The sequence below is a fragment of the Paroedura picta genome, chromosome 6 (genome assembly GCF_049243985.1).
Source record: "Paroedura picta isolate Pp20150507F chromosome 6, Ppicta_v3.0, whole genome shotgun sequence".
NCBI lineage: Eukaryota > Metazoa > Chordata > Lepidosauria > Squamata > Gekkonidae > Paroedura > Paroedura picta.
In genome coordinates, this window is record NC_135374.1 from 73,976,532 (window position 1) to 74,003,048 (window position 26,517).

General features: G+C 44.4%; 1 long non-coding RNA gene across 1 annotated transcript in view; it reads left to right on the forward strand.

Moving 5' to 3' along the window:
- The window catches only part of LOC143840068 (uncharacterized), a 332,902-nt gene that overhangs the window by 284,187 nt on the left and 22,198 nt on the right, over positions 1 to 26,517 (forward strand). The window contains exon 4 of the long non-coding RNA XR_013231999.1: positions 5,813 to 6,043. This is a non-coding gene — a long non-coding RNA (uncharacterized LOC143840068). The remainder of the gene's footprint in view (positions 1 to 5,812; positions 6,044 to 26,517) is intronic.

The following is a 26,517-nucleotide window of genomic DNA, read 5'->3' on the forward strand; positions in this document are numbered from 1 at the left end:
ATAAGAATATAAAATACATATAAACCCCCCATCACAATCGAAAGCAGCGCTAGCTAGATATGGGCCCTCCACAATGACCTAGTGAGGACCCCTGCAGCCTCATTTTATACCAGTTTCAATATCCAGGTCAGGGACAAGGATAGGCCTGCATAGAGTAAGTTACAGAAGTCTTCTCTGGAAGTGACCATTGCATGGATGGCCAAGTGCTCCAACGATGGGTAGGGCACTAGTAGCCATGCTTGACATAGGTAGAAAAACACTGCCTGGGCTCCTTTCGTGACTTGTGCCTCCATGGACAGGGAGGCATCAAAGGTGCTGGCACAGCTGTAAGTTGTACCCTGTCCAGGCAGGAGAGGTGTGCTTCCTGAACCTGTCCCCTCCTAGCCAGCCACAGGACCGCCGTCTCTTTTATGCATAGTTTTGCTCTTTTCTCTTTCTCCTTTCTGCGACGGTGTACCAAATATCTTCCAGGTTTATTTGCATGTCCAAACTGCTTTTGCTTTAAAATTTAAAGTTATTTCTGAATCGCTTCAGTGTCTAACATCAACGTTTTTAATTGTCTTATTTGTGCTAATTTATATTTATTGAGATTCCATATGCTCTTGCTCTGATTTCTGAATTTTCCCAACTAATTCTATTAGTTGTTCTGTTCTTTCTCTCTTTTTCTTTGCAGTTACTACTATTAGGATTCCTCTTACAAAAACTTTCCTTGTTTCCTAGACTGTAGCTGAGGGCATGCCTTCTGTATTATTTGGGTTTTTAAAAAATCTTCCAAATCTTTTTTTAATTTATTCTTTATTTTGTTCTTTATTGGCATTTTTAAAAGCCAAGATACAAGCAGGCTGTTTTTCCCTTTTTTAAAAAAGGGAAACAAAGTCCTAACACACAAGCTTAGGACATGCAGCTGGGTGGAGCACTATAAATCATGCTTCACAGGCAAACACAACTAGCAGACTCAAGTTCCAGGTTTCATTGTACACTAGCTGACCACTAAGCAAGTTAGACAATTGACAAGATTGGTAATTTGGCAGTATGATAAAAATCACTGCTGCTTGGCACCTGTCAGAGCCCCCTGTAAAAGAAAAAAAAAGAGAACATTGGGCTGGAAAGAGATTTTAAAACATTCTTGTGTAGCAGTACAGGGCCTATAACAGACCACAGTATCCTATGCAAACTGGAATTTTTTACTACCCAAGGAAGTCACAGCTTACAATCACTCTATGCTACCATTTCAAGGACACACTCCCATCTAATATCAGTGTATACAGATTAGTGCTGTAGTTTTCCTTGCTTCAAAATGGGTCCTTGGCTGCCCTGGGTACTTTCATTGCTGGAGTCCCATTTGGACATACATGAAGTCTCTTTATACTGAATCAGACCATGGCCTATAATGGTCAGTATTGGGTAAACTGGCAGTGGCTCCCTAGGATAGCAAGTGGCTGTCTTTCACATCACCTGCTACCTGATCCTTGGCTGAATTACTATTTCTCAAGTAAGTGTTTTCAAAAACTGCTAGTTGTGGAAGGAATTTCAAACTTCTCATCATTAATTTGTAAATGGTGTTATCATTAGAACCGGAGTAACTCTTCATAGGATTGCACTGCTAGTGTCCTTCTTAAATCTGTTCTCAGAGAGAGTAGAAGAATGGGAATCTTGAAATGCACAGGACATGATTTGAAGACTTGGGATTTGTTTGTGTTTTTTTGTTGCATTGCATTGCACTGAAGTTCAAGGTACCATGCTAGAGAAAATGATTAGTCTAGCTTTTTTTCTGTCATGCTATTTTTCTCTGTGCAAAAAGTATTTTCCTCGGGGGGAACCTCTCAGGCATGCTCACCACCATCTCCAGTCTGAAGAGATTCAGTTAAGGAAAGGTTTTACCACTTGATTTTGCTGAATCTAGTCAAACTATTCTAAAGATATGGCTGAAAAACTTCATTCTTATTCTTTACATTTCTCAGGAGAGCAATACCAGCTAGAGAGAAAAAATTCTTACAGTCCCTGCATTTGTTGCTTCACTTACACCTTGTATAGATAGACCAATATCTTCCAAGAGTCCCAAAGAAATCAAATACAATTTTTTTCGAAAGGAAGGAAGGAAGGAAGGAAGGAAGGAAGGAAGGAAGGAAGGAAGGAAGGAAGGAAGGAAGGAAGGAGGAAGGTGTTGAAATTGCATGGAGTTTGTCATGTTTTGTGAAAGAGGAATTCTTTGAAATTTTTCTTTTAAGCTTATTGATTTCACATTACAAAGGAAAAAGCATGAGATTGCTAATTTCTATGGCAACTCCATGTCCTTCAGCTCTGGTGCATCAATTGAGTGTTTGCTTTTAATTTCTGTTGTACGTGGGATAAAAGAACAGGACAAATTAAACTGAGGTACATTCCTACTCAACAGGTGGCATTCAAACACAAAATAAAGGGCAAAAAATTCACACTTTACCAAGCTGGCATAGCGCTTCAAGACCTTGTGAACTTCTGTACTGATATACTACAATTAATTTGCTCCATTATTAAATTACAGACTAATATGCATTGACCTTGGCCTGATGCTGCTAACTATGGAAACACAAAAGAAATTCTGTGCTGTTATCTGTAGAGCAACAAAGTAATACATTCGCTGGTGTTGATGTGTATGCTTGTGTGTGTGTGTGTGTCTCTCTCTCTCTCTGTGAACACTTTTAATAGAGAACTGATGAAAGATAAGTAAAGCTGAGTTGCTGGGCTGGTTCAATTGCATGTAATCAGTTAGGATTTATGGCTCAGTTTATTTATTTACAATGGCAGCATGTATAGTCTGAAACTATCTACATGATTAATAGCAGATGTAAACTGTGGTGCATCCTGTATAAGCCATTATTAAACTCATTAACACTGTTGGTCAGAGATGGGTTCACTGTATGTCAGCAAGAGGGTTACTGGGAGGCACAGTTTCTACCAAAGGAGCAGCAGTCTCCCAAATTGTCTTAAACTATTAGATAAGCTTCTTAATCAAGAGTATCAAATTTTAACTTTGTGCTTCTTTTATCAAACTCTGCTTACTGCTGTATATTTTTCATAGCACAATGCAACTTCATTGGTACTACAATGACTTGATGCCTGAACTTCAGCATTTTTTTTTATACACACTTGTTTTCAGCCAGATAACTTATTTGGGGGGGGGATTATTAAGATAAGTCGGTGATTAATACAGAAGCTTTGGATAACCTGAACTCAATTCAGATGGTGGATATAATAGAGAGCAATGCCATTTCCATACAGCTGTTTGGGAAACAATTGGCTATTTTAGACAGACACATTTGAGCCTTGACGTCTGTGACTGATGTTCTCGATATGTTTATACTGAGGACTGCCCATAAATATTATGGAGTAGAAGCAGGTGCTAATACATTTCTGAGAAGGACCTGCTCATATATCAATATATGTATAATCGCAGTGATGATAATGATGATAGCCATTCAGTTGAATGAATGGTGATCCTATGGCAGAAATGGCACCATGGTTTCTGATCTTGTGCTGCTTCTTTTAATTGTGTAATGTTCTGGCTGGTGTCCATTTTTTTTTAATATACAAGTTTTTTTAATTTCATGTTCTGGCTGTCCATTTTGATCGTATCTAACTACAACATTCTTTTTCAGCCTGGTCTCCTTTTTCCACAGACCAAGCCTAGCATAATTGCTTTCTCCGATGAGTCGGATTGCTTGATATGGCCAAAGAAACTGAGCTAGAGTTTTGTGTTATATCAGGCTTTATACACTATAGTATTTCCTTGCTTGTAACTTTTGCCATCCGTAGAACCTGCAGAAGCCTTCTCCAACAGCAGAGTTCAAAAATCAATTCTTATCTTGTCTGATTTTTTTATCATCCAACTTTCACAACCATAAGTGGCTATGGAAATATGATGGATCTAATTAATCTATATTTGGTAGTCAGGTTTACGTCTGACTAGAGAGTTCAGTTTCCCTGGAGGAAGGGATAGCTTTGGCAGGTAGACTTTACAAGTTCCCTCCTTGAAAACTACCCCCAAATCTCCAGAAATTCCCCAAGCCAGGGCTGGCAACCCTACCATCATCTACATCAGTGTTCCCCAACCTGCGGCCCGCGGCCCGATGTCGGGCCGTGAAGGCCATGGTGCCGGGCCGCGGCTCCCTCTCCCCGCCCCCCCCCCCGCAGTAAAAAACTTCCCAGGCCGCAAGCTTGCGGCCCGGGGAAGCTTCTTACTGCGGGAGGGCGGGGAGAGGGAATCAGGGCCGGGCCGCGATTCGCGCATGCGCGGCCTGTGCGGGCGCGGCCCGTGGGTGCGGCCCGATGCGCGGGCACAGCCCGATGCCCTGCCAGTACCCAGCCTCAGAAAGGTTGGGGACCACTGATCTACATAATAGTTTTTTGTGGCTGCAGTGACTGGATCCTCACTATGCAATTATTTCATTCAGTGGTATGAGAAATAAGCCAAGGGGGGCAAGACATGCAGGAAGTACAGCATAAAAATACAGTTGTGTAAAGCTCAAATCTAATGAGGCCATCTATTAATTATACAAAAAGTACTTAACACCTTTGTTTTGTAAATCTATTAGAACTGAGAACTTTCTGAAACTGTTGTTTAAGATTTGAGATTGAAATTCTTTGAGGTTCAGCCTCCATATCTACCAAAAATGCTGCCTTTCAATGTAAGACAATCTTGCTTTTAAAAAGTTATATACAAAAAGGGTTTTATTACTGCATGGAACTGCAGTGTACACTACTAACGTGTGTATATGAGTCAAGTAATTCTGTATATGCTTGCATAGTTAACATGATTCTTATGAGCTTTAGTGAGTTGCTTTTCTTAAACCAGTTGCTACTGGCAACTGACACCAGTTGCTAATGGAAAATTGCGGAAAAGCTTCTGATTAGCATGTGGGTATGACTGATTATCTTCCCATGCATAGACATTTCGATCACATTCAATATCTCTTTGTGCAATAGCAATCTATTTTTAATTTAATTCCAAAAATAAGATCATACTTAGGACAAGATCAGGTTGCATTTTCATACAGCTGCTTCAATGGATTTTATATTCCATTTGTTTAATAGCATAGATCTTTCTAGGAATAAAATAGAACTATGTGATCAGTCACAGAGCTGTGCACATTAAACATGCGCAGTTAAGTCACAGGGACTGAATCCTTGTGCAAGTTGTGTTCAGCCTCTCAGACCTTTTCTGCTCAGTGGGCTAACTCCTCATTTCCGGCAAGTAAAATTCCCACGCTGATGTTTGTTGCAAACGGCATTTCTTTTTGGTGTTTTTCTTTTTGAGTTTGCACTAAACCTGCTTCATTTATTCTACCCTTCCTTAGAAGAGTGGAAGCTCTATTATTGCAAAGCATTTTCACCATATGTTTCACTATAGATGGCATGTCCTGCATTTTCTCTTTTTGTGCATATGGTAGCATTAGTATGTAATTGTGCCGACAGCTAAAGGGCTAAATGTGTAGTGGGGACAAATTCAATAGTGATTCTCCATTTGGATTTCTGCCATGAGGTGGATGATGTTGGGATCCCTTTAAAATATAAATATGCAGCTTGCCACCAGGGGGCATCATTTTCATCCCTAATTCAGTGCCAGAGAATGTTGGTGTTCTGTAGTGTTCCTTTTTTGAAAGCAATGGACATGGAGGGAACAAGATTGCTCAGTGTTCAGAGTGTCCACTGTGATCCTCGAGTGGCTGCTTGTTCAGTGTATTTGCATTTTCTTTGGAAAAGAAAACAGCTCTGCTGTGCCCTGCATTGTGCTTTGGTTGCCAAGCCTGTTTCTGTGCTTTCTACCCTGCTGTAGAATTCGGCCCGACACAAGCAGAGCTGGCATGCCCTTGCTAGTATACAATTAACATGATGCTATTGGGTCTACCCTGGGAGCTAAAGTGGTGGAGTAACTTCATTTTCAGCATGTGGAGTGATGCGGAACAGACAGTTGATTTCTGTATGACCTGCAATACTTTTATGGAGATTCTATCAGTCCTGAGAGGAAGACTTGATCAACAAAGAACCGGATGATTTCTGTGAAAAGGTGAGTCATGGTTGCCATTTGGCATTTGGCCAGAGCAAAGTTAAGGAAAGTAGTTTCTAATACCTTCCAGAACCTTGGTTTGAAATACTGTAAATATTTTATACTGTGAAGGGCTGTCCAGAAAACCTGATTCCCTCCCCCAAAAAAGTTCCTGCCTTGATCCCAAGGTGGAGAATCTACATGAGAGGATCTTCTGAGGCTCTTCTCGCCTCTGTCACCACAGTATGGGGGTTCTGAACTAGCCTAAGTTTGTGCTGAATTTTGGCTTGTGAACTGATCCATACCCATACCTAATAATAGTATCACAGATCATTAGCATCAACTAGGAGTACAGGATGGACACATCAGTATTGTTTTTTTGTAGCGTGAAAGAGCTGGTGCGTACAAAACAGGTCACCAGCTGTGTTAGATGTATGTGGCCATATACACTGTGATAATGGGATGATATAAAAATATCTACTGCTGTATGTATACCTTCTGTTGAACTTGCTGCTGATCAACAGACAAGAGACATGTATCATGTGTATGATGATACGGCCATGGCACAACTCCAGAAGTAATGAAGGTCCCACGAGTGCAATCACAGTAGTTATCTCATTATGTTACAGTGTACAAACTATAGATTCAGTGTTCATGAATACTTCTCTGGAATTAGTTTATACAATCCAACTTCTGAACCTCTTAGGCCCATTATGCACGGAGTGGAAGGTCCGCATTTGGGGTGGAATGGTGGCGGCTAAAATCACCAATTATGCACACTGCAGGTGGCAACCGGGCACAGAGTCAATGTATGCCACCGAAAAAGCCGCGTTAGCGAGATGCGGAAGAAAGTGGAGCTTCCCGGGCACAACCAGAAGTGTCTCCGGAGTAACCGTGTGCATAATCAGATACTCTGGGTTTTGCCGCCGTTGTCTTCCGTCCCATGCATAAGCGGTTTGCTTCGTTTCTTCCTTCTCCGCGTTCTCCATGCTGCCGTTTCAGTGGCCGTGCATAATAGGCCTTAATGGTCCATTGTCGTTCTGTAGTAATAGATACTTGGACAAACCTCTAAGGCACGTGTCTCAACCATAGACAGTGTTCCAATATTCCTCATTATGCAATCCAGTATTCAGAGTTCTTTATGAAACTTTGAGCTCCATTCCTCAGGGATAACAAATCTTGTGTTATTTACTTAGCTAACATCACTTATCCAAGGATGAAATATAGCAGGGAAAGCCCCAGTTCTTTCTAATTCATTCAATCTCTTGTTCGTCTCCCTGAACATATAAACAAACCAGAGACTGAAGCAATGTTGCAAGTTGTTATCTGGAGTCCTTTGAGATACAATAAAATCCTGTGACAATGCAGATTATTCTTTTGCATTCAAAAGCCTCATAAACAAATTAACACACTTCTGTGGGCATGTCCTAAGTGATTTGCACCCTATTTAAATAATTGACAATATATGAACATTAGTTGGTAAGGAAACCTGTCAGTTATCTTGGAAGAGGAGGGAGTGCATCACCACACTGCTGTGCCAATCATGTGATGTTGTCAGTCAGTAGCCCTGTTCACAAGTTACAGTGATGTACCATCTGTGTACAGTGTGCACTTGATATTTTTGAAATATGTGAATTGAGTTATTTTCATGTTACATTCAACACATATACAGCTGAATGTGTGATTGCAACCAGCGTGGTATAGTGGTTAAGAGCAGGTGCTTCTAATCTGGCAAGCCAGGTTTGATTCCCCACTTGTCCACATGCAGCCAGCTGGGTGACACTGGGCTCATCGCAGTTCTTTCAAAAGCTCTCTCAGCCTCACCTACCTCACAGGGTGTCTGTTGTGGGAGACGAATGCAAGGTGATTGTAAGCTGCTTTGAGACTCCTTTGGGCAGTGAAAAATGGGGTATAAAACCCAACTGTTCTTCTTTATTTTTATTTATTTATTTATCATTATATTTTTACCCCACCACTTCCATAAGGGCTAACAGAAATATAAAAATCCCAATACATAAAACCCCAATAAAACCTATAAATAATTTAAAACGATCCCAAACTGGTTCCTTCACTTAAAACCATCCATAATCGGCGGCAAAAATGTTAACCTTTACTAAAACCTTAGGGTGGATAGAGGGGTTGATCTTATCCTTTAATCCGCCCCTAATAGCCCAATAGGACTTGATGACAAGTGGGGGTCCAGATTTCCTTCCACGCGTCGGCCTCAGCCATAGACCTGGCAGAAGAGCTCCGTCTTGCAGGCCCTGCAGAATGCCGGAAGTTCCTGCAGGGCCCGTAGCTCTTCCGGGAGATCATTCCAGCAGGTAGGGGGCAGGACCAAAAATGCCTTGGCCCTGGTCGAGGCCAAACATGCTTCCCGGGGGCCGGGGATCTCACACTGATCCAGGTACTGGTCTCCAGTATCATTTGGTAAGTGAAAGCATGTTGGCTTTTTTCCCACATGTATAAATGAAGATTCAATACGTATATGAGTTTACTGTAACATGAACACAACTTGTTATGGACATGGCATTAGAGGAAGATAGGTAGCATGGCCCTGCATGGGTCAACATTCCTAGTCCTGCCATGCTAAGTTGCAATGTTGCAATGTTCCCTTGTAGCATTACACAAGAAGACAGGTTGTAGCTTGGTTGCCTTGGCCATGGGGAAATACATTACTCTGCCTGAATAATGATGCTCCTCAGCCAAATCTGATTTTGTATAGCAATTTGACGATGTCTTGCTCATTACATGATGCCCAGTTGGCAGAGGAAAATAGCACCGGAAAATAGCTATTGGGTTAAATATTTAAAAAAAACCCATTGTTTTAGAAGCACAGTAGCTTTATACAATATCCCCAATCCTCCACATTTCCCAGTTAAGAGGAAAATTCTGTTCCAACAAATTACAAGGATGATTTGACTCTAATGGTAACAAGAGAAAGAAATTTTACGTCTAAAAATAGAAGCACATCTTTCATGACATATTCATATAAATACAGGTTAACTTCAAAGATAGGTTAACATGCTACAGCTCCAAGCCCTGGTAAGGAAGAAAAGAATAGAGATCCTATATAAGATAAAACAGAAAGCAACCAACAGTGAAAAACTCTACCAAATGAAAGAATGGGATGAACTGCCAAGTGTACCTGCATGATTTAATTATCTTAACCCTTTCCCTCTCCCAAGATCTCTTGCATGCAGGGTTACAAATATCCAACAAAACAAAATGTAAGTCCTGTGGCATTTTTAAGGTCAACAAAGTTGAATCCTGGATATAAGTTTTCATGTCCATGCACCCTTTTTTAGATATCATAGAAACGGTTTCCCTCAAGCCTTATAGGTAGGTGGTGCTGGTGGTTGTTGCCAGGAAGGGCTAGTTAGTGTCAAGATACCTAAGTAACTGGGTGATAAGTATAGCTGAGACTGGATTAAAATAGTTGGTAAAACCTGTGAATAGCAGAAAATTAGTTTACAAATGCAAGAGAACTAACAGATGGGCATCTGAAATATGTGCATGCACACAAAAGCTTATACCCAAAATTCAATTATAATGCTATTTTTAAAATGTATATGCCACCCTCCCCCAAGGGCTCAGGGTGGCATATAATATATAATAAAACAATGATTAAAACATTTTAAAATAATCAAATTTACATTTAAAACATTCAAGGAACTTCCCGCCTTCTCTCCAGTAGGGGTGGTGGTAAAGTGCTTTGGATGTTGGTAATTGACTGGGGATACAGATATTTGTGGTTTATGTATGGAGGTCAGCTTATTAGTAGTATTTGTAGACCTCAACCATAGGCCTGGGGAAACAGCTTTGTCTTTCAGGCTTTGCGGAAGTGCTTTTAGGTCCCCCAGGAACTTGATCTCATTCAAGAGCATGTTCCACCAGGCCAGCACTAGGGCTTAAAAAGCCCTAGCTCTGGTTGAGGCCAATCTGACTTCTCTGAGGCATACATTTCTCTGGAGAGGTGTAATGGAGGAGATGTTCTTAAAGTTGCAACTGGAGTCAAACTTTGTTCTGCTGCTTCAGAAAATGATTACCCAGCTGAATATCCAATGAAAGCAAGTGTAGGAGGGAGGAACAATATGACTGTAAACAGCTACAAAAGAAAATATACACGTGGTGTGGAGTACAGATACCAGTCCCCAAAGGGGACCTGGGAATCCCCCAGTTTTACAGCTCATCTCCAGGCAACAATGATCAGTTTCTCTGGAGAACATGACTGCTATGGATGGTGGACTCCATAGCATTATATTCCATTGAGGTCCCTCCCCAGCCTAAATCCCACCCACTCTTAGATCCACCCCCAAAGTCTTCAGGTCTTTCGCAGCCCAGAGGAGGAGAGGCTACTTTTTCATGTTCCAAGATTCAGTACATTACTTTACAATTAAGCAGCAACTTAGAAAGACATCGAAGAAATAGATGTTGAACTCATCTATCACCTATGTCACTTTCTAACCATGATGGATTATTCCATTTACCTTTTTAAAAAATGTTCCCAGGGATTTTATCCTAAGTCACAATGGCCTTGCCAGGGCTGTTGTTTCTGATTTATTAAGACTAAATAACCTGGACAATGACCTTGCTAACAAACATCTTTTTGAGTAGTCATGTGTTTTACAAACCCCAGTGTTATACTGACACAAATTTTCATCCCAAAGTTACTTTGAGTTACTTCAGAGTAGGCCAGTCAGAGTAGACCCATGATGTTTCTGCATAGACAGTTGTAGATTACTGAATATACCCCCCAAAATTTAAAGGGTGAACATTGTAGAGATTTCAAGACTACATGGAGCCTCCATGCAAAGGTCCTGGGGATTGGTAGGAACAGGTTGGATGAGGAAGCATGTTTGCCCTGCCTAGATGTTGAGCAGCTGATAGCTGCACGATCTGCTAGGAACTTCTGCATGATTTTCAGTGCCTCCATTTCAGTGGAGATGCAGGTCACAAGGGCAACCAACCAGCATTTTTTCCATGTTCACCAAGCAAAGTTACTAGTACCCAACCTGGCCTTGGACTACCTAGCCATAGTGATCCATGTTACAGTCACCTCCAAGTTAGGCTTCTGTAACTTGCTCTACATGGGCCTACTTTTGTACCTGATCTAGAAACTACAGCTGGTCCAGAACATCCTGGAAGACCCACATCCAACCATGCTTGAGGCAGCTGCACTGGTTCCCCATTGAATTCCAGATCTGGTTCAAGGCCAAATGCACTCTGGGACCAGTGTATCTGAGGGACTACTTGACTGAATATACCCCCCAAGGATGTTATGCTCAGCTAACTCTAACAAGCTGATGACCCGTGGCCCAAGAGAAGTATGTCTAGCCTGAAAAGCCCTCAGGGCCTTTTCAGTCCTGGTCCCTACTTGGTGGAATGAGCTCTTAGAAGAACTGAGGGCCCTGTCAGAGCTGACCCAGTTCCACATTGCCTGTTCATTGGTTGGAGCCAATGAACACCAGTGAATACCAACAATAATAACGATACCAACAAGTACATCATGTGGGCCCCCTTCATATGAATACACCCAACTTGAATCCAAGAATAGCTACATGATTGCACTGAAATAGCATTTGTTCAGATAACACCTGGCTGACTGACTGCTTATGGTTTTAGTATTTGAATTTGTATTGTATTAATCAATTTGTACTGTTTTACTAAAATATGTTGGAAACCGGCCCAAGCTGACTGTGTTGGGAAAGGCAGTGGAGAAATCACATAAATAAATAAAATAAATAGAAGTCAGAAAAGCCACCTAGCACCAGATATATTTCCATCTCTCCAGCAGACAGATATCATTACCAGGCCCACACATACCATAGGAGAACGTGAGAGATCAAACATGGCCTGTGAGAACAGCTGAGCACAGTATTGTTCCAGTGAAAGAACAATTTTTTTTGCGTGAGTGTTATCATTTGAAGAAAGAGTATGAGAAATTGCTACCTACCATCAATTTGTGACCTGAGGTCAGGACTAAAGAAACAAAGTAAGTAGTAGCAATTTGCATTAGATTTGCTTTTTTGAAAATGGGAAACTGCTTTATTGATACTCTCTGCTTATTGTGAGGGCTTAGAGGGAACAGGAAGATATTATTTACTGCAGTAACCTCAGAAGTAGCCTGCTTAGTTCTCCATTTAGTTGGCATAAACTGTTATGCTAATTGGCAAGAAAAAATCAACAGCTATATTCAGATGGCACAAACAACCCTCAACGGGATAATGACAAGATTTTTCCCCATATGTTATAATCATGAGTATGTGGTGCCTACTAATCACATATAATGGTAGGCATGCACTACCTGCAATCTTCCTGATTTGTGCAGTCACCTTGTGTGAACAGGGGGACCATTTAACTATGCATATACAAGCAAAAAGAACCTCTTGTGGCACAGAGTGGCAGCAGACATGCAGTCTGCCCATGAGGCTGGGAGTTCGAGCCCAGCAGTCGGCTCAAGGTTGACTCAGCCTTCCATCCTTCTGAGGTTGGTAAAATGAGTACCCAGCTTGCTGGGGGTAAACGGTAATGACTTGGAAAGGCACTGGCAAACCCGTATTGAGTCTGCCATGAAAACGCTAGAGGGGGTCACCCCAAGGATCAGACATGACTCAGTCCTTGCACAGGGGATACCTTTACCTTTACCCTATACAAGCAAATGTGCATAAATCATATGTACCAAAGGCGGCCCTGGTAAGTCATGCCTGCTACTTGTGGGTAGTATATATTCCAGTTACAAGGAAGTTGAAGTTGAATTCAGGCAATATGGAAGCCGTGGTTAGAAAAGCTGGTTGTTGTTGTTGTTGTTGTTGTTGTTGTTGTTGTTTTAAGAGAGGTTGAATTATAGCTCAAACCTTGGATGAGTTATCATGTTCAGGGTTTCAGAAATCCACCCAGACAGAAATAAGCTGCAAAAGAACATGAATTCCAAAAATGGGGGGAAATGCTGTGTTGTTCTAGTATTTCTCCATAGCAATGGGGCAGTGTTCTTGTTTATTAAAATGCATCTGTATTGTGGCATTACCACACAGCAATATGCAAGTGCCTTAAAAAAATTGGAGGGCTGGGGGGGCGGGGAGAAAGTTTGGGTCCACGAGATAATTGCTGTGCTGTGATTGGTGGCTTGCTGTGATTGACAAGCCAAGGAGCAGTTCATGTTTCTTTCCTTTGCAGTCTCATCAGGAGGCAAAAAGCCACAATGGGGCAGGGGGAAAATGGGGAGGGGTCTCCCCGTGAGGAAGCTGAAAACATGAGATTTGCCATCCTGCGTTTGTAAACAGGAAACCACTCGTGTTTTATCCTTCTGTGCAGAAATGGTCAGAAACTTCAGAACATGCCAGCCCCTTTGTTGACTAAAGCTAAACTAAAACCAATTTTTTCAGCCCATTGCTCTTGTTCAAGTAGTATATTCCATATTTGCCAGAGATAGGTTTTTAAGAAACTGTAGAAACATGAGTTTTGCTGCCTGTATAAACACAGAGAATAACATTGCTAGTATTGTTCTTGGCTGAATTTTTCCTTATATCTGCACAAGGGAAGGAACTAGAGGCTTCATTAGAATGAAAGCTGGTAATTCAAAGAACCTGCTACATCTGTTGTTGCAATGGTATATTAATATAATGAGTTCCCAAAGACAGCGTGGACTATAAATTGCAAAAACAAACAAATAATCAATCAAATAAACAAACAAACAAAAAAGAGCTCCTAAGTGGCAGGGGAAGGAAATGGCTGCCACAGGGATAGGGACTGAATACATAAAAGGTAGAGGTTACAAATGTATATTAAAGAATTGCAGATAATATATCTTTAATATTACAGTGTAATAAAACAGACTCCCTTGTGGAGTCCTGCAGGGGGGACTTTTGCTTGGTAGAAAGCAATATTTTTAGGAATCAGTTTCTGCATCGGATTTCAGAATCACATAGGAAATCAGAATCACTGACCTATGTCCAATTATGAATTGGGAGAGTGCCCCCCCCAGCAGTTGGAAAAACCATTATAACCAATGACAATCAAAGCATAGCAGCAGTACTGATCCTGATATCATTTAACATATATGTCATTAAATGATTTAACTGGATAAAGGATAGAAATGCTTCTCTATCAAAAGAACTGCGTGGTAGGATTTTAATTAAAGTGAAATAATGTGGTAGTTTCATTAGTACAATGAGAAGGAAGAAATCATATGAAAGGAATTTAGGGAAGGAAAATACCCTTTCAGTCTCTCATTGTATGAGTTTCTCTTGCTTCTGTAAAGCCCTTTTTGTTTCTCGTTGTAAATAGTTGATTTAAAATCCTCTAGAGAATTAACAGATGAACAGACTTACATAATTACTCTAAAATCTGTCTTCTCTATTGTCATTTTTCAGCTGTTTGGTTTTAGCCTATTTTCCCCCTTTATCTTAAAGCCTATTAATGACCTTATTAAAACAAAACCAGGGCTGCAATCCTATTCACTGAGGGGAATAAGCTAATTGAAGAAAATCTTACTTCTGAGTAAACATGCATTTATAGCCACACATAAGTACATGAATAAAGAATTTAGCTGCCAATCCAGGCATGCAACCAAGCAATTGGTCATATAGCCCAAGTGAGTCAAAAGATTCATCCAGCCAGAACCCAGAATAAGGATGGCAAATGCTGATGAGAACATGGAAATATGATGAATGGTTTTTCTGCCTTCCAGCTGCTTCACCCAATCACTTTCAAACAGCGGATTTGACTTTTTAAATGGAAAAGGGGCGGAAAGGAGCCTGGTAGTTTAAATTTGACTTTTGTGGGATTAGAGTTAAGAAGTCTTCTATTAGGCAAAAGGACTTCAGATATTTTGAAGAGTTTGTATGCTGTACCTGGTTAAAACAGTTAGAAGCCTTTCTGTTTCACATTATAAGTCCAAATCAGTAAAACAAGAAACCTACTTGTAACTGTTATATTTTCTCAGGCCCCGGTTCTCCAGTAATTTTGTTATTATAACACTGGGAAGGCTGGGGGAGCAAAATGAAAACAAGGAAACAAGCAATCTAGATGTACCACTGTTTCTTAATTATTTTGATCAAGCACACTGTTCAGTTATTTCAGGCCTATTAGCCCCTTATGCCAGGTGAACCAGCTGGTGCCCTCAGTCCAAGCTCTTCTCTCATTGAGGACTAGAAGACTAATGTGATGTCTGTGGGCATTTGGACACTGATGCAAATGAGGGCTTCTGCCAGCCAAGGAACTAACCAATCCAAGGAACCTGATCACTCTGCTAGAGCCAATCAGATTGCTCCACTTAGGGGCCAATCGGATTGCTCCGCTAGGGCTAATCAGATCGCTCTGCTTAAGGACAAATTGGACTGCTTGGATTACTCCACTAGGGCCAGTCGGATTGCTCTGCTTAGAGCCAATCAGAGGCAGCAGCTGACTGCCTGAAAGGTATAAAAGGGCATGAGTTTGCCTGTTTTTCTCTGTTCAGTAGTTGTAGTCTGTTGCTGGAGTTGCTAAATAAAAAGAGCTGTTCCGATGAATTGGAGTCTGTGATCACTGAACACACAGATTTAATAACTAAGCAGTCCCCAAAGCCTCAGTTCTAAAAATAAAAAGTATAGGAAAAACAGAACAAAAGAAGTTTGTACATTGTGAAATTTAAGTCTCTAGTTTGTGGCTCTGGAGATGGGGTGTCATTACCATCATTTGCACAAGCTAGGTTTGTTGTTGTTATGTGCGAAGTCGTGTCCGACCCATCGCGACCCCATGGACAATGATCCTCCAGGCCTTCCTGTCCTCTACCATTCCCCGGAGTCCATTTAAGTTTGCACCTACTGCTTCAGTGACTCCATCCAGCCACCTCATTCTCTGTCGTCCCCTTCTTCTTTTGCCCTCGATCGCTCCCAGCATTAGGCTCTTCTCCAGGGAGTCCTTCCTTCTCATGAGGTGGCCAAAATATTTGAGTTTCATCTTCAGGATCTGGCCTTCTAAAGAGCAGTCAGGGCTGATCTCCTCTAGGACTGACCGGTTTGTTCGCCTTGCAGTCCAAGGGACTCGCAAGAGTCTTCTCCAGCACCAGAGTTCAAAAGCCTCAATTCTTTGACGCTCGGCCTTCCTTATGGTCCAACTTTCGCAGCCATACATTGCAACTGGGAAGACCATAGCCTTGACTAAACGCACTTTTGTTGGCAGGGTGATGTCTCTGCTTTTTAGGATGCTGTCTAGATTTGCCATAGCTTTCCTCCCCAGGAGCAAGCGTCTTTTAATTTCTTTGCTGCAGTCCCCATCTGCAGTGATCTTGGAGCCCAGGAAAATAAAATCTGTCACTATCTCCATTTCTTCCCCTTCTATTTGCCAGGAATTGAGAGGGCCGGATGCCATGATCTTTGTTTTCTTGATGTTGAGTTTCAAGCCAACTTTTGCACTCTCCTCCTTCACCCGCATCAACAGGCTCTTTAGTTCCTCTTCACTTTCTGCCATTAGAGTGGTATCATCTGCATATCTGAGGTTGTTGATATTTCTCCCTGCAATCTTGATCCCAATTTGTGACTCCTCTAATCCCGCATTTCTCATGATGTGCTCTGCATACAAGTTAAATAGGCAAGGCGACAGTATACAGCCTTGCCGAACTCCTTTCTCAATTTTGAACCAGTCAGTGATTCCATGTTCAGTTCTCACTGTTGCTTCTTGACCTGCATATAAATTTCTCAAGAGACAAATAAGATGCTCTGGTATTCCCATCTCTTTAAGAACTTGCCACAATTTGTTGTGCTCCACACAATCAAAGGCTTTAGCATAGTCAATGAAGCAGAAGTAGACGTTCTTCTGGTACTCCCTAGCTTTCTCCATGATCCAGCGTATGTTGGCAATTTGATCTCTAGTTCCTCTGCCTCTTCGAAATCCTGCCTGTACTTCTGGAAGTTCTCGGTCCACATATTGCTGGAGCCTAGCTTGTAGGATTTTGAGCATAACTTTGCTAGCATGAGAAATTAGTGCAATGGTGCGGTAGTTTGAACATTCTTTGGCATTGCCCTTCTTTGGGATTGGAATGTAAACTGACCTTTTCCAATCCTGTGGCCATTGTTGAGTTTTCCAAATTTGCTGGCATATTGAGTGTAGCACTTTTACTGCATCGTCCTTTAAGATTTTGAATAGTTCAACTGGAATGCTGTCACTACCACTAGCTTTATTGTTGCTCAGACTTTCTAAGGCCCATTTGACTTCACATTCCAGGATGTCTGGCTCCAGGTCAGTAACTACCCCATTGTGGTCATCAGGGATGTTAAGCTCGCTCTTGTATAGTTCTTCTATATAATTTTGCCACCTTTGTTTAATCTCTTCTGCTTCTGTGAGGTCCCTACCATTTTGGTCCCTTATCATACCCACCTTTGCATGAAACGTTCTCTTCATATCTCCAATTTTCTTGAAAAGATCTCTGGTCCTCCCCATTCTATTGTTTTCTTCTATTTGTTTGCACTGTTCATTTAAGAAGGCATTCTTATCTCTTCTAGCTTTTCTCTGGAATTCTGCATTCAATTGGGTGTATCTTTCTCTTTCTCCCTTGCCTTTCACTTCCCTTCTCTCCTTAGCTATTTGTAAAGCTTCCTCAGACAGCCATTTTGATTTCTTGCATTTCTTTTTCTTTGGGATGGTTTTAGTTGCTACCTCTTATACAATGTTGTGAACCTCCGTCCATAGTTCTTCAGGCACTCTGTCTATCAGATCTAATTCCTTAAATCTATTTGTCACCTCCACTGTGTATTCGTCGGGGATATGATTTAGTTCATACCTGAGTGGCCTAGTGCTTTTCCCTACTTTCTTCAATTTAAGCCTAAATTTTGCAACAAGAAGCTCATGATCTGAACCACAATCAGCTCCTGGTCTTGTTTTTATTGACTGGATAGAACTTTTCCATCTTTGGCTGCAGAGCACATAGTCAATCTGATTTCTGTGTTGACCGTCTGGTGATGTCCATGTGTAGAGTCGTCTCTTGGGTTGCTGGAAAAGAGTGTTTGCTATGACCATTGTATTCTCTTGACAAAATTCTACCAGCCTGTGCCCTGCTTCATTTTGTACTCCAAGGCCAAACTTGCCTGTTATCCCGGTTATCTTTTGGCTTCCTACTTTAGCATTCCAATCCCCCATGATGATAAGCACATCATTTTTGGGCGTTGCTTCTAGAAGGTGTTGTAGGGCTTCATAGAACTGATCAACTTCATCCTCTTCAGCAGCAGTGGTTGGGGCGTAGACCTGGATCACTGTGATGTTGAATGGTTTGCCTTGGATTCGAACTGAGATCATTCTGTCATTTTGGGGATTATATCCCAAGACTGCTTTTCCTACTCTCTTATTGATTATGAAGGCTACTCCATTTCTTCTGCGAGATTCTTGTCCACAGTAGTATACCTGATGGTCATCTGAATTAAATTCACCCATTCCTGTCCATTTTAGTTCACTGATTCCTAAAATGTCGATGTTCAGTCTTCTCATTTCTTGTTTAACCACGTCCAGCTTGCCTTGATTCATGGATCTGACGTTCCAGGTTCCTATGGAATAAAAATCTTTACAGCATCGGACTGTCTTTTCGCCACCAGTTACTTCCACAACTGAGCGTCCTTTCGGCTTTGGCCCAGCCGCTTCATTCATTCTGGCGCTACTCGTACTAGCCGTCTGCTCATCCCCAGTAGCATATTGGACACCTTCCGACCTGAGGGGCTCATCTTCCAGCGTCATATCGTTATGCCTATTGGAACTGTCCATAGAGTTTTCATGGCAAAGATACTGGAGTGGTTTGCCATTTCCTTCTCCAGTGGATCACCTTTTGTCAGAGCTCTCAGCTATGACCTGTCCGTCTTGGGTGGCCCTGCACGGTATAGCTCATAGCTTCACTGAACTACGCAAGCCCCCTTGCCACAACAAGGCAGCGATCCTTGAAGGGGGCAAGCTAGGTTAGCAGAAGACAAAGTCTCTACACAACTGTCCTTTTTTATACTTTGTTCCTGAATGTGTTTTGAATGGATGGAGAACGAGATTGGCACCGTTGATAGGAGTCTCTTCTTTCAACTACATCTAGGTTAAAATTTATGTATGCTTTGGATACAGCTAATCCACACTGATCCACTCCACTGTAACCATAAGGATAAGTTACTATAATATGTTTGATGCAGGTACTGGTCTTGCAGACAGCTCAGAACCTCAATAAGTTCAAAATATAGGTGAGGCCTGTCATATTACTGATCAACATTGGTTGCCAATGCATTTCAGAATTCACATCAAGGTTCTGTTTTAACCTTATAAGTCTAATCAGTTTGGGAAACACGTACATATTGCATTTCAGACTATGAACCCTTGAGAGCTCTGTTCTCCATAGAGCACAGAGTACTCACTCATCCAACTCTAAGGGAGGGGAGAATTTTTCAGCCTGAAAAGAGAGTTTTGCCAGGTCCCACTTAGCCACCATTGGGGGAACACTGCCAGCTCCAGGTTGGGAAACTTCTGGAGATTTGGGATGGAACTTTGGAAGAAGTGGGGTACAATGCCTCAGATTCTACCTACCAAAGCATCCATTTTCTCCAGGGGAACTGCTCTCTGTAGTCTGGAGATGAGCTGTAAATCTGGGGACCCTCAAGTCCCACCTGCAGGGTCGTATCTCTAGCACTAGCTATCCTGTATAATGGCCCAGCAGAGGAATTGCACGATTGTCTCTGTCAGTGCTTTGTAGACAATGCAAGGCAGAATCACTTAAAAGGGCATTTGGGTAATTTAATGTGTTTCTGCTGGTTCCGGGTATATGTAAAAATTCAAAAATATTGTTTCGTGCTTTTCTGTTTTATGGATTATTTATGGAAACTACTTTGAGCTAATTTGTCAAGCAGTCTCTAACTATTTTAAGTAAACTGATTCCCACTTGTTCTCTTCCTTCCCCGTGATTTAAGCCTAAGCTTTCCTGTATCCAAATCTGTTTGATTGGCAATAAGGGCTACTTGTATTGACAGGACTAAAATCATCATTTCCCTGAGTCAGCAACAATGTTCAAGCTTCCTGTAACTACTATCTCTCATTAGAAAAGGAAAAAAAACATGAAAGAATTCTTGAAACAATTCCTTATCTGCATGAACTTGTGATGTCATGTAATACAAAGGGAGTTTAGTGTGACTTTTGTCTGTTACCACAGATATATATCTCTGAGATACTCTGCCTAGAAGAGACAGAGGTGGAATTTGTTTTCTCTCAAAAATCAAGGTACAGCATATCTGACCCAAATATTGTGAAACCTGATCTGCAGCTTTTAACCCAAAGCAGCATGAGGCAGTTTTGTAGGAGACTCATACCCACCAGGTTATGAGTGTACATCAGATGTACAACTTTGAGAATATTGAAACTATGATAGGAAGTTGATAGGGATGATCTCCTGGAATTATGCCACATCTCCAGGTGACAGAAATCATTTCCTCTGGAGAAAGGGGATGCTTTGGAGGGTGGACTCCATAGCATTATACTCCACTGAGGTCCCTCCCTGCCCCAAATCCCTCGCACTGCCCAACTCCATCCCCACAGTCTCCAGGTATTTCTCAACCCAGAGCTGGCAACCCGAGAAGTTGATGAATCTTTGCCCTGAGCTTGTCTGCGAGTCTTGTCCCAAAACGGGGTCATGAAGCCTGTGAAACTGGATCCTAGGTAATTATAAATGATTTGGTCATTCTCTAAAAAGTTGTCCAGCCACCATAACAAATATATTTGGACATGGTCACCATACTAAAAAGGCTGGGAACTGCTGTATTAAAGGCCTTTTGTACTAGAGTCCCTCTGTAAATCATGAGATTGTGCAGGAGGATGCAGGAGGATGAGTCTGTGATGTGATCATCAGTATGGAACTTACCATTCAACGAGATCTGAACACAATGGAAAAATGGACAAATGAGAACAAGATGCAATTTAATAAAGATAAGTGTAAAGTTCGGCATCTGGGTCAGAAAAATGAAAAGCATGCCTACTGGATGGGGGATACGCTTCTAGGTAACACTGTGTGTGAACAAGACCTTGGGGTACTTGTGGATTGTAAGCTAAACATGAGCAGGCAGTGTGATGAAGCGGTAAAAAAGGCAAATGCCAATTTTGGCTGTATCAACAGGGGCTTCACATCAAAATCACAAGATGTCATAGTCCCACCTGGAGTACTGTGTGCAGTTCTGGAGGCCTCACTTCAAGAAGGACGTAGATAAAATTGAAAGGGTACAGAGGAGAGCGACGAAGATGATCTGGGGCCAAGGGACCAAGCCCTACGAAGATAGGTTGAGGGACTTGGGAATGTTCAGCCTGGAGAAAAGAAGGCTGAGAGGGGACATGATAGCCCTCTTTAAGTATTTAAAAGGTTGTCACTTGGAGGAGGGCAGGATGCTGTTTCCGTTGGCTGCAGAGGAAAGGATGCACAGTAAGGATGGGCGATTCGGATTCGGAAACGCCCGAATCGGCCGAATCGGGGCCGATTCGGGCGTTTCCGAGCCAGAAACGGTCCGAATCGGACCTCTGGCGCCCCCTAGCGGTCCGAATCGCCGAGATTCGGCGATTCGGGCCGAATCGATTCGGCAGGCCCGAATCGATTCGGCATGAGTCGGAGGCTTCAGGCAGCCGTTGCCTGAAGCCTCTCTGCTGTTTGGCTTTTTTTTTTTTTCAAACAGTATTTTTTTGCCGCCTAAAATGGCGGCGGGGGGGAGGGGGGGAGTGAGTGGCCAATCAGAATGCCTGTAGCTTTTCAGCTCAGGCATTCTGGCCACTCACAGAAGACTTTTTATTTTTAAATCCCCTTGCTTTGTAGCCTGCCCGGGAGGAGGCTACTTAAAGCAAGGGGCTGCTTGCTGGAGCTCACTTTGAGCTCTGGCTGGCTGGCTGACTCCTAAGCTCTGCTTGGTTGAGCAGCCTGCCTGCCCTGCCTGCCTGCCTCCTCTCCTGGGTGGACTTCTGGACCTGGCTGTGGACTCTGCGCTGGACAAGACAGCAATAGTTTGTTTTAGGGGTTTTTTTCTTCTGCTTTTCTATTTTTCTCTATTTTCCCCTCTCTCTCTCCCCCCCCCTCTCTCTCTCCTCTTTTCAAAAGTTTTTTGCCTTTGGGTTTCTGTGGGTGGGGGCCTGGGGGGGTTGGGGAATTGTGTTTGCTGTTCATTGTGTTAACTGTTTGCTGTGTTGTTTTTTGTTAAAGTATTTTGGGGGTGGGGGTTGGGGCTTGTATTTTAAAGTTGCCTTGCCTTGTTTCTGATTGTTTTTTTTGGGGGGGGGTTGGTTGTTTTGGGTTTTTTTCTACAGGTTTCCTCAGTTGCCACCTTTGGGCTTCGTGCCCTGGGTGGCAGCTGGTTGTTTGATAGGTGTGTAGGTGTTTTTTTGGTGGGGGGCTAGTTTTAGTTTAGTTTGTTCTTTAGTTTAGTTTAGTTTGTTAGGTTGTGTTTGTTAGGTTGGTTTAGCTTAGGGCCTTGCAGGGCCAGTTTTTGCCAGCCACCTTTGGGGGAGTGCCCTGGGTGGCTGCTGCTTGTTTGTTGGGAGCTGTTTCTTTGGTAGAGTTAGCTTGTTTGGTTAGGGCCCTGCGGGGCAAGTTTTTCTTGGTGGACACCCTTGGGGGAGTGCCCTGGGTGGCTGCTGGTTGTTTGCAGAAGCTGTTTGGTTGGCCTAGGCTAGGCTTGGTTTGATTTAGCAGTTTGGGCCTTGCAGGGCCACTTTTGCTTGGTTGCCACCTTTGGGAGAGTGCCCTGGGTGGCTGGCAGCTGGTTGGTGTTTTGGGGATTGTTTGTTTCCTTCCTGGGGGGAATTGCTGCGTTCTTCTTGGGGTGTCCAATTAGTGACCCTTTAAATAGGCAGTAAAATCCATAGTGTTAGGAGAAATTATAAAGTGCAAATAATTTTTTAGAATAGATAGTTTCTTTCCTAAGTAGCCAGATAGGATTTTTATAAGAGAACAGTGATTTGGGTTTTAGGTTAAAATTGTATTTTCTTGATAGTTAAAAAAACATTTAAACCAGCAGGGGCTGTGCCTTATTGAAGGCCAGCTTTCCTGGTAGAGACAGGAATTGATTTAGAGGCCAACAGGTTTAGGGGTTCTTCTTAGCAGATCAGGTGGGGGCTTGGTGCACAAATCTGCTCCAGCCTTCCTTCTAGCTAGTAACACTCAGGTAGTTTAAAACACTTTGAAAGTCTAAAAAGGTTTTTTTTCCTAATTTTTCCCTGCTGTAGGTTAGGTAGGGACAGTTAAACTTAGCTAGGACCAGACAGGTTCCTTTAGTTTAACAAAAAAAAAAAAAGGAGAGAGAGAGAACAGGAAAACTCCATAGAAGTTAGGTCAGCTTAGGGTCTAAAAAAACTAAACAGGTAGCTGGTGGGAGGGTTTTATAAGTTTCAAGGTTTCCTTAGAAACAAGTGTTAGGGCAGTTAGTGGTAGGGCCTCAAATTTCCCTGTCTCTTAGATTACAGACAGTTAGTAGGAAAAGTTTGTCCAAGGGAACATGAGTGGGAAGAAGGAAGGTCAGGCTAGGGGCCCTGGGGGAAAGGCCCTACAGAAAACCAGAGGGGTGGAGGGGAGTGAGAGGGGGAAGGAAGCGTCCTTCCCCCCACCTGAGAAGAGGCCTGTCTTGGGTCGACCTTCCACCACTCCGACCTCTGGCCGGAGTGGTGCAATAAAGAGTGTCCGCAAGGGTCTCTTTATTGAGGCGGCTGACGGGGCGCCCCCTTCTAAGGTGCGGCAGGCAGGGGTCTTTGCTGGCACTTCTGCGGGGCCTGCTGATCAGGCAGCCCCTCGTGCTGCTCCTTTTGCTAGCGAGGCATGGGGGCATCAGGAGGAGTTGCCTGATCTCTCCCTCGGGGTGAGCCTTGGGGACATGAGTGGCTTGTCCTTCATGTCCCCAGGCATCACCTCGGGGGTGCAGAGAGCCCTGGAGGAGATGGGTGAGGGACTGGCCCGCCAGTCTACTCCCCTTTCTCCTCCAGGATCCAGCAGGCTTCAATTGGGGGGGGAACAGGAGCAGATGGTTGAGGTGGTGCAAGAGGGAGAGATGGAGGTGGCACCCCCTGCCCCACCATCTCGACCCCTTCCCCCTCTCTCACCTCTTTCTGTCCCCACCTCAGGACACGGTGTGTCCGGCCCGAGCTCCTCACAGGAGGCAGCTCAGAGGACTTCGCAGGCTGCAAGCCAGCCTGCGTCGTCCAAAGGCTCCAAAGTCTGGAATTACTTCCAGATAGTGGAGGGAACCCACCTAGCAGAGTGCCAGCTCTGTAGGCAGAGGGTTAGTCGTGGAAGGCAGGAGCGCCACTACACGACTAGCGGCCTCATGAACCACCTGAAGAGGCACCACCAGGCTGTCCTGCTTCAGGGGGAGAGACAGGCTGGCAGTGGGGTGCCTGCGCAGGCACAACCTACCAGCACGGGGCTGGAGAGTCTCCCTGGGACCTCCACCTCGAGAGCTCTCCCTAAGAGTTCTACTCAGGGGGCGGGTGGAGTTAGAGGGAGGCAAGCGACCATGGTGGAGATGCTTGCCCGGGCTGGCAGTGGCATGCCAAAAGGGGGGTTTGAGGCAGGGTGTAGGGCCGCGAACCATGACCTAGCTGCGCTCATGGCCGTGGGTGGGTACCCCTTTCGTCTGGCCGACGACATGTACTTCCACCGACTATGCCGTCGCATATCCACCTGGTACACGCCTCCTAGTCGTACCACGATTAGCAGGACAGTGTTGCCCTCTCTTTATAGGGCAGCCAGGTGCCGGGTGGAGGTAGAGATGTCCCGAGCTTCAGGGACCGTACACTTCACCTCGGATATATGGACGTCATGTCATGCGCAAGATGCGTACATCTCGCTGACTGCGCATTGGTGGGACGTACGGGAGGTGCTGGGTGGGGTTGAGCCTGTTAGGCAGGGTGAGGGCTGCCGGGCAGGCTATCGCCATGCCTTGCTGCACATCGAACCCTTCGATGTGCGGCACACGGCAGACAACATCGAGGGCACCATTCGTAGAATGGTAGATGGCTGGGTAGGCAGTGGGACGGGGGTCACCAAGGGCTTCTTGGTGACAGATGGTGCCCTCAACATGACCAAGGCGGTCAAGGGCATGGGCCTGAAGCACATCTCCTGTGCGGCCCACCTTCTCCACCTCGTGGTTAAGGATGCCCTTGGGATCGGCTCCAAGGGAACCGGTTCATCCGCCGAAGCCATTGACTTCAGGCATCTCATCGAGAAGTGCCGGAAGATCGTGGCGCATTTCTCTCACAGCTCGTACGACGTCTCGAGGCTGGAGAGAAAGCAGGTCCTGATGGGCGTGCCGCAGCACTGCCTTATCAGAGACGTCAGCACGCGCTGGAACTCCACCCGCGCCATGCTTGAGCGCTTGGTGGAGCAGAGGAGAGCCTTAGACGCCCTTGTCCAGGAGACGAGGATGTTTATGCCTGGGGAGTGGCTCACCCACCGAGAGTGGGAGATCATTTCTCAGACCGTGGAAGTGCTTGCGCCCTTCAAGACTTCCACGGAGATGCTCTCGTCTGACACGGCGAGTTTGGGTCTGGTCGTGCCCATGGTCCACAAGGCCCGTGTGGTGCTGGCCCCCTTCCTGGACCCGGCTCGAGGACGTGCAGACGTTGTTCCAGCCGTGCGCGCGCTTGCGAGGAGGCTTCTGAGAGGGCTTGAGAGCCGCTTCGAACCCCTCTGCAAGTCTGTGACATACAGGCTCGCCGCCATGTGTGATCCGCGCGTCAAGGGCAGCTTAGCAGAGAGGGAGAGGAGCCTTCCTGAATGGCGCGAGCTGCTCATTCAGAGGCTTGCCTGGTGGAAGTCCAAGGAGGCTGAGGTGTCAGGCCAGGCAGGGGAGGAAGGAGCCAGCACGTCCGCTGCTCCTTCCCCCCCAGCCTCTGCTGGCACATCAGCCACTGCGGGCCACCCTAGCGAGAAGGCTGAGCAGGGCAACTTCTTGCTGGGGTTCCTCCAGCCCACTCCTTCTCTTGAGGGCAGCGGGTGCCCGAGGGAGGACAGTGCGTCTGGGATGGTGAGGGCTTACCTCGGTGAGCCCCAGGAGTCCGAGAACGCCTGTCCCTTGAGATACTGGGCCAGGATGGAGGCGGTCTGGCCGGCCCTCTCCCGCCTGGCCCGTGTCTACCTTTCGTGCCCGCCAACGAGCGTCCAGAGCGAGCGGGCATTTTCTCATGCTAGCAGCACCGTCTGCGAGTATCGCTCCCGCCTGGCGCCCGAAAGAGTCCAGCAATTGGTCTTCCTCAAGGTCAACTTGCCGGCTCTTGGCCATCCAGAACTATTCTTGGAGGAGGACTGAGGTGAGCACAGAATTGCTGTGACTGCATCCTCTCTGAGTCTGTTCTGGGTGGCGGGGATGAAAAACGCTCGCCCAAGGTAAAAATTCAGACAGGACCAGTGCCCTGGCCAATCTAAATTGCCCCCCCCAACCACACAAACAGAAATTCTGCAATCACCAGAGGGCCAGAGATTAAATCTGGGTCCCTCAGTCATGCCACCCATTTGGAAAACTTTTCCCAGTCCCAAAGTGAGC